This window comes from Aulonocara sp. 'chitande type north' Nkhata Bay, unplaced genomic scaffold, assembly GCF_057382095.1.
Source record: "Aulonocara sp. 'chitande type north' Nkhata Bay isolate Kocher_YH1m ecotype deep benthic unplaced genomic scaffold, A_spYH_male_GT1.1 unmapped_scaffold_2, whole genome shotgun sequence".
In the NCBI taxonomy this organism is placed as follows: domain Eukaryota; kingdom Metazoa; phylum Chordata; class Actinopteri; order Cichliformes; family Cichlidae; genus Aulonocara; species Aulonocara sp. 'chitande type north' Nkhata Bay.
In genome coordinates this window covers 36,641-47,628 of record NW_028234334.1, presented here as the reverse complement: position 1 = coordinate 47,628, position 10,988 = coordinate 36,641, and the positions used below count along the sequence as shown (strand labels likewise).

Genomic DNA, 10,988 nt, shown 5'->3' with positions numbered 1-10,988 from the left:
AAAAGGGTGTCTGTGTTACTTCTTGTCTTATATATATTGTCTCTGTTTTCCTCTGTCCTTTGTCAGAGTGCCTGTTCACCTACCCCCTGTGTCTCCATATTCCCAGTGTTCAAGGTTTCCAAGTGTTTTCCCAGTTTAGGTTGTCATGGTTGGTTCTGTTTGCTACTCAGCCAGAATAAACAGCTCGCTCTTTTTAAAAGTAGGCTCCAGAATGGATGATGGCATGTTCGCATGTCTTTATGCAACACTGAGTGTGCTGAACTAAAGGTAGGCCTAGTTTCATTTTCATGGTCATTATTATCAAGACAATGATTACGCCTTATTCTGATTATTTCTCCCTTTTGGAGGTGTAACGTTTACATGAGGGGTGTAGGAACATTTCCCCCTAAATATTTTTAGATAAACTTTTGCTAAAGTCACAGTTTTTGTCGTATTGATGATGCAGCTAGAATAAGTGCTTTTAAATAAAAGAATAACCATTCAAAGTGCTCAGTGGTGAAACTGTAACTCTTTCAGAGTTTGACAGCTGGACAAGTGATGCCGTATTTAAAGAAACATGAGATGAGTGCAGCATATTATCTGAACAGAGATCATTCAATGAGCAAGAATAAACACTGAAAGAGAAACACTTCACTGTTGATTATCATATGAAGTCTAATGAAAGCTGTTAATCTGTTAATATCCTGTTAATCTGCAAATACAGAACATGCGACTTTAAAGCATCCAGCAAAGTGATAACTGTCCTCTGCCCACTAAGTAGTGACTCTACAAAAGATTATTTTCAATATCATCTTTATATTATATTTAGTTATTCTCCAGCGCAACAATGTAAGGAGCTCTGTGATTGGTTAGGAAAGGACAGACTGGCCACCTGGATTTTTCTTCACTGCACATTGATCCATAGCTTTGCTCTGTAAAGGCTAACAAAGTGCTTTTGCTTTACAAAGACATTCAGCGTCGGTATTCACTCTTTTAAAATGCCACTGAACACTGGAGTGAAATGGAGCCCTGATCCTCAGAGTTTTATTGTTGCTAACATTTCTTATAGATAGCACAGATAGTGCCCCACTGCAGTAATCACTCATGTCTAGATATTCCTGTTAAAACGGAGTTTTTCCTCCCCACTGTTGCATAGCAAACCTAGCAAACACAAACTATTGTATAAAACGATCTAATTTAAACGAACAATCATATTGAAGCTTCAGACAGCCGTCATATGACAGTGAAACACTGCCATCTGCTGGACTCGAATAACAAAGACGCTGCTTTGACGGGTGAGGGAGTTTCAACAAGTCTGCAACGACTCAAGCATCAAACTACAGAACTATTGTAGCGGACATGGTGCTCTAATGACTGCTTCATTAACGCAGGTCAGAAAGGATCAAACATATCAATAAATTGTGAAATACAAAAAATTACTGTTTCACTGCACACACAAACCTTCTCTTATTAGCACAACACTGCCCAGGCCTCAGAGTGTATTCCATATAGACTATTAAACCTTAGCATGTTATTTTAATGTCTTACAGGTAAAACAGCCAAAAAGTAAAGTTAACTGTAATTTAAAATATTCAGCTGCAAAAATGCTTTTAGCAAATAATTTTTTATGACTGCTGCTAAAATTCAATACTAGATTTTTGCTGGTCTGATTAAAAGGTTAAATGTAGAAGTTTTGGGATAATATATTAATACTTCCAAAACAATAAAGTTGTTGTAGAGAATCTATGTTCATTATTGTTGCTCATCATGGAAAGACAAAGACATTACACCCTCCTACTCTCTGCACACAGTGGTCTGAGGGATCTTCCAGGATCGGGGATTTTATTTATTTTGTTCTTTTTCGGTCTTACTGGTTAGTAGGTGGTGATTTTCTACCTGTTGATCTCACATTTGGAACATGATTTGCTCTGGAGCAGATTAGGTTCAAAGCATGAGTTGACCTGGCATTATGTCTTGGATTACAAAAAAATCCCACATTAAATCTTGAAGTTAACCGGATAAGACAGCGTTGTGTTTCACAGTAAAGGCCTCAGAGAGTTGTTGCTAACCAAATTCCATCTTGTATGGCCACTCAGCATCTTATGATGTTTTGTAACCTGCCACTACAAAGAAGCAGTGAAACAGTTTCTGTTTTAGCGCACATACACTGTGTGCTGAACAGTATAAGGGCAATAAAGTGATGGTACAGAAATCTGCATCTGGTCAGAAGGAAAAGCACGCACACTTGGAAGACTTGGCCAGATTTTTACAAAATTATTGGCTGACAGTGGACAGATGAAAGGATGTGGATGGTCACACCCTCGTGCAGTAAAGACGGCGTTCGGTTCATTGAATACACAAAACCAAACACACAAAAGACACAATAAGACAGCTGATCAGTTTGCTTCACTGACTCATCTTTTTTTTTTTTTTTTTGCCTGTCCCGTTTGGATCTTTAGCCATCAGAATTGTTGTCTGAAGGCCAAGAAAGATGCCAAGCGGCTTTACTTTACCAATTGGATCATCACGGTCTTGCGTTTGGGCCATTTGATTGACCTTTATTATAATTATATATTTATTTGATTTGATTTTTGGTTGTTACAGATGGGACAGACATGACTGGGGGATAGGACAGGGAGAAAGAATGAAAGAAAGAGAGGGGGAGAAAAAAAAATAGAGGGGAGAAGAGACGGTGAGAAAGGGGGGAAGAAAAAAAGAAAAACAAACAAAACACCTGGATCACCTGTATGGAGATAAGAAAAAACAGAAGAGAAAACAAACAAGAAAGAGCAACATAATAAATATAGCACCATCACAATAAAACAGCTAACAGTAGATAACAGTAGATACCAAATATTAGATGTTATGTTACAGCACGCAAGATCGACAGCGCACAATGTGCTTTCAGGCAGCAGCCAAGAAAGGTGTAGTTTGTGTCTGTGAACACCTGTGTACACACCTGTGTGGATCAGCACGCTTGTATTCAAAAGGTTTCTCCATGTAACGATCTGCTAGGGAGTGTGGGGAGCCATAGCCCCGTCCCCCAGGGCATGAAGCAGGTATGGAGGAGATCCAGGCCCCAGACATCCAGAGGCCCCAGAGTACGAGGACCCGAGGAGGACCACCAGGGGGCCAACGTGCCACCCTCCTGGGAAGAGCTGAGGAGAGCCCCAAACGAGAGGTCACCCAGCAGCCACGGAGCAGAGGCCAGAGGGGGTTGCAGTGATGTGCCCGCGGGCTCTGCCAGCAGCCAGCTGTGCCAGAGAAGACCGGGTATCAGGCCGAGAGGCCTGAGGGCACCCGACCCCCCGTAAGGGGCCTAGCTGGGCCACAGGTGCCAGGCCCCGCCAATCGGCCACCAGGAGTGAGTCGGTAAATACATGAGCGCCCCGCCCCAGACACCAAAACGAATAACAATAATGGATTGCATTTATATAGAGTTTTTCTAGGCACCCAAAGCGCTTTACAATTCCACTATTCATTCACTCTCATATTCATAAGACTGGTGGAGGCAAGCTACAGTTGTAGCCACAGCTGCCCTGGGGCAGACTGACAGAAGCGAGGCTTCCCAAATCCCTGAGCCACAGTCGCCCCCAGAACCACCAACACACCAACACCAGCCACCGGCAGGGAGCGTGCCGAGGGGGGAGAGGTCTCCACACCTCGGAGAGCCCGAGATGTCCCCAGAGAGGTGGAGTCTTACACCCAAGCTCCCCCGCTGACCCCAGTAGGCACCCCCACACTCTGGAACCCACCGGGGCAAGAGGGCCCAGGCCCATCCGGACCGGGACCCACAGCAGCAGCACCACCCGGCCCCACAGAGTCCGGGACAGCCCACCCGACCCCACTGCAGAGAAAAATGCACCCACCCCGTCATCCAATCTTCTCCCAGACTACACAAGACAATAGACACCCAGGTTGAGTCATTCTCCACCTCTCCAATATCTTTCCCCCACCTGCAGAGTCTGCTCCTGTAGAGAGGAGACCTCCTGCAAAGATGTAACAGCCTCCCCACCAGTTAGAGAGCCCTCCATTCAGGCCGATGCACCAGAGGTCCCCCGCTCCGGGGCTGAGCCCCCATGCACCACCCCGGCGACACAACAACCAGGACCCAAGGCCCCAAGGCCCAGCCAGAGCCCCAGCCTGGGGGCGGAGCACCCCCAGACCCCCAAGCCTCCACGCCCATCCCGGACCCACCCAGGGGCAGCCAGGCTACCAGGCCAGTAACCAATGTCCACCAGCACAGACCCTCCCCCATCTCCGCTGTAAGCAGCCACAAGGAAAACACCATCTAAGAGCCACCAGAGCCCCTTACCAGGTCATGGCCACAGGGAAAACGTCCCTAGGGAATCCCTAGATGCCCTAAGGCCGTCCCGACCCCCATATCAACCACAATAGCGAAGGCAGAACTAAACCATGACCCCCCACCCCCACTAGGTGATGAAGCCAATCAAAGTAGTCCAGAGGGATTGATCAAATGTGATGGCAGAGGCTGTATCAAGACTAATGTGATCTATTAGATGGTTTTTATATTGGTTAGAATTAAGATTATTTTTATTTTTCCAGTTAATGAGGACCATTTTCTTGGCAATGCATAGGGCCGTAAAAACAACGTGGGCTGTGTTTATTTCTGTAGTGACCTCATCCAAGTTGCCCAGCAAGCATACTAAAGGGGAGGCTGGAATGTTACATTTCAGACACTTTGATAAGTCGTCACATATCTTGCGCCAAAACTTCTGAACTGGTGGACAGAACCAAAGAGCGTGGATATAATTGTCCGGTGTATTTGCTGTGCAGTGTGAGCAGTTGTTGGAAGACGTATAGCCGATCTTGAACATCCTATGACCAGTATAGTGCACTCTGTGTAATATTTTGTATTGTATTAATGGCAAACTGGGATTTCTGATCCATTGAAAGGTTTTTAAGCATATCTGAGACCAAAGGATTTGGTCTAAGCTGATTGATAAATCTGCTTCCCATTTTGCAATCGGAAGGGATATTGATTCATCTACTTTAGAAAGTGTGCTGTATATTTTAGACAATAATTTTTTTTGGGGGGGGGGGGTTAGATTAAAAAATTGTACCACACTTGGTGGTGTTTGTAATTCAGCTTCACTGGAATTAAATTTCTTTTTTTTACTATGGATTTAATTTGTTGATATTCCAAAAGTATTTTCTTGTTGATCCCATATTGTGTAACTAGTCTGTCAAATAAAATAAAGTCTGTTCCTTCCAATATATGTTCCAAGTTTTTAATTCCTTTATAACTCCAAACTGGAAAGTTTATCATGTTATTGTTTTGTAATATGTCCGGATAGTTCCAGATAGGTGTACGTTTGCATGGGATTAATGAAGACGCCGTCAATTTTAGAAACTCCCACCATGCTGTCAGAGAAGAGCTGATATTGATGCTTTTAAAGCATTCATGTCGTTTGATGTTTGAGCTGATAAATGGTAGGTCTGAAATCTCTAGGTTATTACATAGTGCCTGTTCTACATCTATCCAGGTTTCATCTAAGAAGATGTGTTTAAACCATCTAGAGATGAACTGAAGCCTGTTGGCTAAAAAGTAGTGATTAAAGTTAGGCAGATCTAATCCTCCTTTATCCTTGGTCCTTTGTAGTGTTTTTAAGCTGATACGTGGGGATTTATCTTTCCAAAGGAATTTAGAAATATACGAGTCTAGAGATCTGAACCAATCTTGTGATGGCTTATTTAGGATCATTGAAAATAAATAGTTTATTTTTGGCAAGACCATCATTTTTATAGCGGCGACCCTTCCCATGAGTGATATGGGTAGAGAAATCCATCTAGCCAGGTCGCCTTCTACTGTCTTTAAAAGTGGGATGTGGTTTAATTTAGTTAATTCTGCAAGCTCGGGAGAGATATTACTAACTCATCTACACAAGTCGTGTTGTAGAAGGTACAGTATTTATTGTTGTATTTATTATGTACCAGCTCAGGTAGTATAAAGAAAAATGACGTGTAACCAGATGGTTTTTTTAGTAACTTTTTTTATTGCTCAAACACAAGAAACATGCTTTGAAATTGCTGGGCAGCACACAGCCCTGGAATGCTGCTAAAAACAAAGAAAGAAATTAAAAAGTGGCTAACGCGTGTTCAGGTTGTTTACTAAGCTCCAAAAGAAATGACAGAGTCAAAGGTAAAAAGACAAAAAAGCGACAGTCTTCCTCCTGCTGTGACTGACAGAGAAACAGCTCATGTGTGTTCAGTGAAATGTGTGTGATCATGAGACTAGTCATTGACATCGTCCAGACTGTAAAAGTATCACAGAAACACAGTCACCTTTGGCACTGCGTCACAAGCCAGCCATGGCTGATGACAGAATCACTGAACAAGTGGCAGCATGTTACTGTTACGACATGTTAATGCTTTGGACCACAAACTCAAAGCAACACGAGCTTCAGGAATCGTTCGATGTTCTGTGATTACTTTGCAGTTTTAGAGAGATTCAAATTCATTGTGTGTTTAGCTACAGGTTAACAGTCTTCACAGCTAAGTTTTGCTTCCACCAAAGAGAAAAGAAAAAATAATATTAGGGGCTTTCCTGAACATACTTAACACTAGTTGTTAGCCGTCTAAGACCAGAATGTCTCTTGCAAAGTGTACAGGTGAATTATTTTCACAAGCAACTGCAACATATCTGTTAGTGAGGAGATTACCACGATACTGGCATCTGGGTTTTCTGGCTCCCACATTCCTTAGTTCACACTTAACAACTTTGAACATCTTGTGACTTTTTGTCATTTGAAGTGTTTCATCAAATATTCCCTCAACACAAATGTTTTTGATCTCACTTGGATTATCAAGGATGAACGTGTTGGTATCTTTACAGCTGTTGTCAACATTGTAGATCTGTTTACTTTTTATAACCTTATCACAATCCTTTGCAGTCATCTTGGCATTTATGTGCTGTCTTTTAAACTTGCCATAGCCGTCTTCTTCAAGCGTTGAACTCTCAGTGGCAATGAGCAGCAAACAGATAAACAGGATCCTCATTATTACCTGGTGAAGAAAAAACAGAAACAATATTCTGATTGAGAATTTTATCCAGAAAAAGCACAAATTATTGCAACAAATATGTAATAAATTTGAGTCTACATGCTAACTTGTGGTTCCTAAAGTAGAATGGGAAGTGATAGGTTTGTAGCATAAACCACAGTTTACTACACAGCAAAAATCAAGACACAAGTAGGCAAAGTTCTTTGTGTTACTCATGCATGAGGGAGACCTGCCTGGAGCCAAGTGTCTCTCTGAAGAGGAGTGAACGCACCCCCCTCTTCATGCTACACAGAGTTGTTACAGACCTCCTAGGATGAGACATTCTTTCAATCTACAAATGAATATATACTTCTAAGCATATATAAATATATATTTCTAAGCATAAATGACAATCCAACAATACAAATCTAACAGGAAGCAGAGGCTTCAACTATCACCCAGCCCTCTCCTGTTGAGCCTGCTCCTATTCTGGCTTCAAGCCCAGCAAGAAGCGTCGGATCAGCTGCTGAATGATTGCTTAGTTACTTTGCTTTTGTCTTTGGGTGCTCAGGGACTTCTCATACACTCCTTCCCCTTCATTCATATTCTACTGTTACATACACTATGTTGCCAAAAGATTCTGTTCCTCTGCTTTCACACACACATATAAACTTGAATTACATCCTATTTTTAATCCATATGATGTCGACCTCCCTGTAAATGCTTTCCACAGCGTTTAGGAGTGTATGGGGAATTTATGAGGTCAGCCACTGATCTCACACATTAACTTGCAGTCTCTGCTCTATTTATGAGCAGTTCTTTCAGGTTGAGATCAGGACTCTGTGCAGGCCAAACTTGCTCATCCATGTCTTTATGGATCTTGTTTTGTGCACTGGTGTGCAGTGACGTTGGAACAGGAAGGGGCCATCCCCAAACTGTTCCCACAGACTATGGAGCATGAACGTATTGTGGCAGGATGAATGTTATCCCTCGGTCCAACCCACTTTCAGCCTGGCCCATTAGGGGGTGCTGGTATAAATAGTGGCCATTTGAGTGTCTCTGGATTGCTTGCCTGTGATCTCCTTTTTGGTCATCTGACTTCCTCGGTGTGGTAGAGATCGTTTGTGGGTTACTCCTCTAAAGTCTCCATCGCGGCTGGTCGTAGCTATAGAAGCCTCCTCTGAGCTATTCTGCTTACATTCTATGACCCGGCTTACTTGGTATGTAATCAACTTTTGTTACGCTCTCTGCCTTCTATTGTTCTTTTATAGTAATTATTTATTATGTTTCGCAGGAAGTGTGGGCCTTAGTTTTGCGCCAAGCTACGCGAACTGAAGTGCTGCTGTTTTGCCTTGCTGTGCTTTTACCGTCTGTTCCCGTTGTGAGAATTCTTTCCCTGCTGCTGTCAGCTTTTACAGTGGACGTCGGCGAGGACAACGGCCATATGCATGCCGGTTATCGGAGTCAGCTGGCGTGCATATTGATTGACTGTTAACTTATCGTCGTGTGGACGGCAAGTTGGAGCAGTACGGCGATTCCGTTTGCTCCAGATTTTAGAGTTTTATTCAGATTGTATGTTGTTTTATTGCTTTTTGATTTGTAGTTTGGATTTTCTGTTACACCACTGGTGGGAGGCCCTTTTTCTAGCTGTAGATCACCAGTGTGGTCTTGCAGTTGGGTTATCCCCCGGTGCTACACATTAGTTTGTTGTAATATATTAAAATTTTCTTTGTTTCTTTTTATTCAGATGCGGAGTGCCGACGTGGAGGAGACTAGGGTGCCTTGGTGGTGGGATCCCTTGAGTGTACACACCTGCCTTGTTTAGTTTATTAGTGTGAGTGTGTGTGATAGTGTGTTGCACTTGTGTTTTGGGTGTGTTTTCTTTCTTTAGTTTGTGTGTGGCATCCCTGCCCCTCCACTGGTAAGCCTCAGCTCTGAATAAAAAGAAACAAAGAAAATTTTAATATATTACAACAAACTAATGTGTAGCACCGGGGGATAACCCAACTGCAAGACCACACTGGTGATCTACAGCTAGAAAAAGGGCCTCCCACCAGTGGTGTAACAGAAAATCCAAACTACAAATCAAAAAGCAATAAAACAACATACAATCTGAATAAAACTCTAAAATCTGGAGCAAACGGAATCGCCGTACTGCTCCAACTTGCCGTCCACACGACGATAAGTTAACAGTCAATCAATATGCACGCCAGCTGACTCCGATAACCGGCATGCATATGGCCGTTGTCCTCGCCGACGTCCACTGTAAAAGCTGACAGCAGCAGGGAAAGAATTCTCACAACGGGAACAGACGGTAAAAGCACAGCAAGGCAAAACAGCAGCACTTCAGTTCGCGTAGCTTGGCGCAAAACTAAGGCCCACACTTCCTGCGAAACATAATAAATAATTACTATAAAAGAACAATAGAAGGCAGAGAGCGTAACAAAAGTTGATTACATACCAAGTAAGCCGGGTCATAGAATGTAAGCAGAATAGCTCAGAGGAGGCTTCTATAGCTACGACCAGCCGCGATGGAGACTTTAGAGGAGTAACCCACAAACGATCTCTACCACACCGAGGAAGTCAGATGACCAAAAAGGAGATCACAGGCAAGCAATCCAGAGACACTCAAATGGCCACTATTTATACCAGCACCCCCTAATGGGCCAGGCTGAAAGTGGGTTGGACCGAGGGATAACATTCATCCTGCCACAGTATCATAAGTGTTTTGGTGTGTAGAAGCATTAAGAGTATCTTTTACTGGAACTAAGGGGCCGAGTCTTAAATTGCTGTTGAATCTAAATGTCTTATAGTGAGACACATTAGAATTTTGATTTTGTCTTTTCACAAACTGATCGCCAGCCAGAAATCTTTACATCACACAATGAAACAATTTGCAAGAACTTAAACGTCGACTCGGACATGAAATCATCATAAATGTAAACGCTGGAAGCTTTCCTCACATCTCCTCGTGTATTGTGGCTTGGTCTGTAATAACAAATCTGCACTGCACATCTGAAAACGAATAAAACTCAACTCAAGAACCTCACGACCTTTGCTGCACTAAAAGGCATCCAGCATGAGATTACCTTATTTTTGCTTCACTGATGAGTGAATGAGTGGTTGTTGGTTGGTTGGTTGGTTGGTTGGTTGGTTGGTTGGTTGGTTGGTTAACCTGCAGCGGTTCAGGCACAAGTGGGTCGTGTGGAGCAGCAGGTGAAAGGCTCTGAAGCTGGCGAAAGATTACAATAAATCAAATACATGACTGAATAGGCAACATCTGATAGTCAGTGTGAATGAAAATGAAAGATTATCTAACATAAAGACTGGTCTCAAACTGTACATGCATGTAGCTTATGCAGGATTTGTGTGCTCACAGAACCCAGATAATGTCAGCATGTTTTTAAGCCCGTGTCTGGATTGTAAAAGTAGGTAAAGTGTGGCAGGAGCGAGGGTTGTTATACTTCCTTGGAGGTGTAGAACATGAGCCTGTTGAGAATTAAATATTTTTATTGTACAAACAAAACATTCTTACCAAATGAGGAGCGAAGACTCGAGATGAGCAGAGTGTAGCTGAGACACGCTGTTACGTTCAAGTCAGTCAAACTGGAACAAAGAACACTTGGTTCTTGTCACTTTCATTTTTATACATTTCAGCAGCACCGCCTTATGTAATCATTTAAATTATCACCTACATCACCAGTGCACCAGTTCTAAGAAAATGTACCACTTCTCTGTTTGTGTTTCAGAAACTTAATGCAACATGACCACAGCATCACGCAAATGTAGTTTGTCACTCATAGCTGGCTTTTCTACTGTTTTACGAAAAAACAAGTTTTCTTGCATATTTGCAGGCCAAACAATCAGGTTGAACGATCAGGCTTGACGCCTCCATTTCTACCTGTTCGTGTTTCCAAAGTAGAATCACTGTGGCGATCGCTTTAAAGGCTGCATGGCTTTCATTGTTACATTGTGTTCATACCTAAATACTAAGAGAAAGTTCATAT

At 42.7% G+C, this 10,988-nt stretch overlaps 1 long non-coding RNA gene across 1 annotated transcript; it reads right to left on the bottom strand.

The window, feature by feature from the left end:
* Positions 1-6,038: 6,038 nt before the first annotated feature.
* Positions 6,039-10,588, bottom strand: LOC147300749 (uncharacterized). Its single transcript, XR_015127508.1, has 3 exons — positions 10,517-10,588; positions 10,071-10,213; positions 6,039-7,005 (listed from the first exon to the last, which is right to left on the bottom strand). It is a non-coding gene; the product is annotated as an uncharacterized LOC147300749 (long non-coding RNA).
* Between the last annotated feature and the right edge of the window lie 400 nt (positions 10,589-10,988).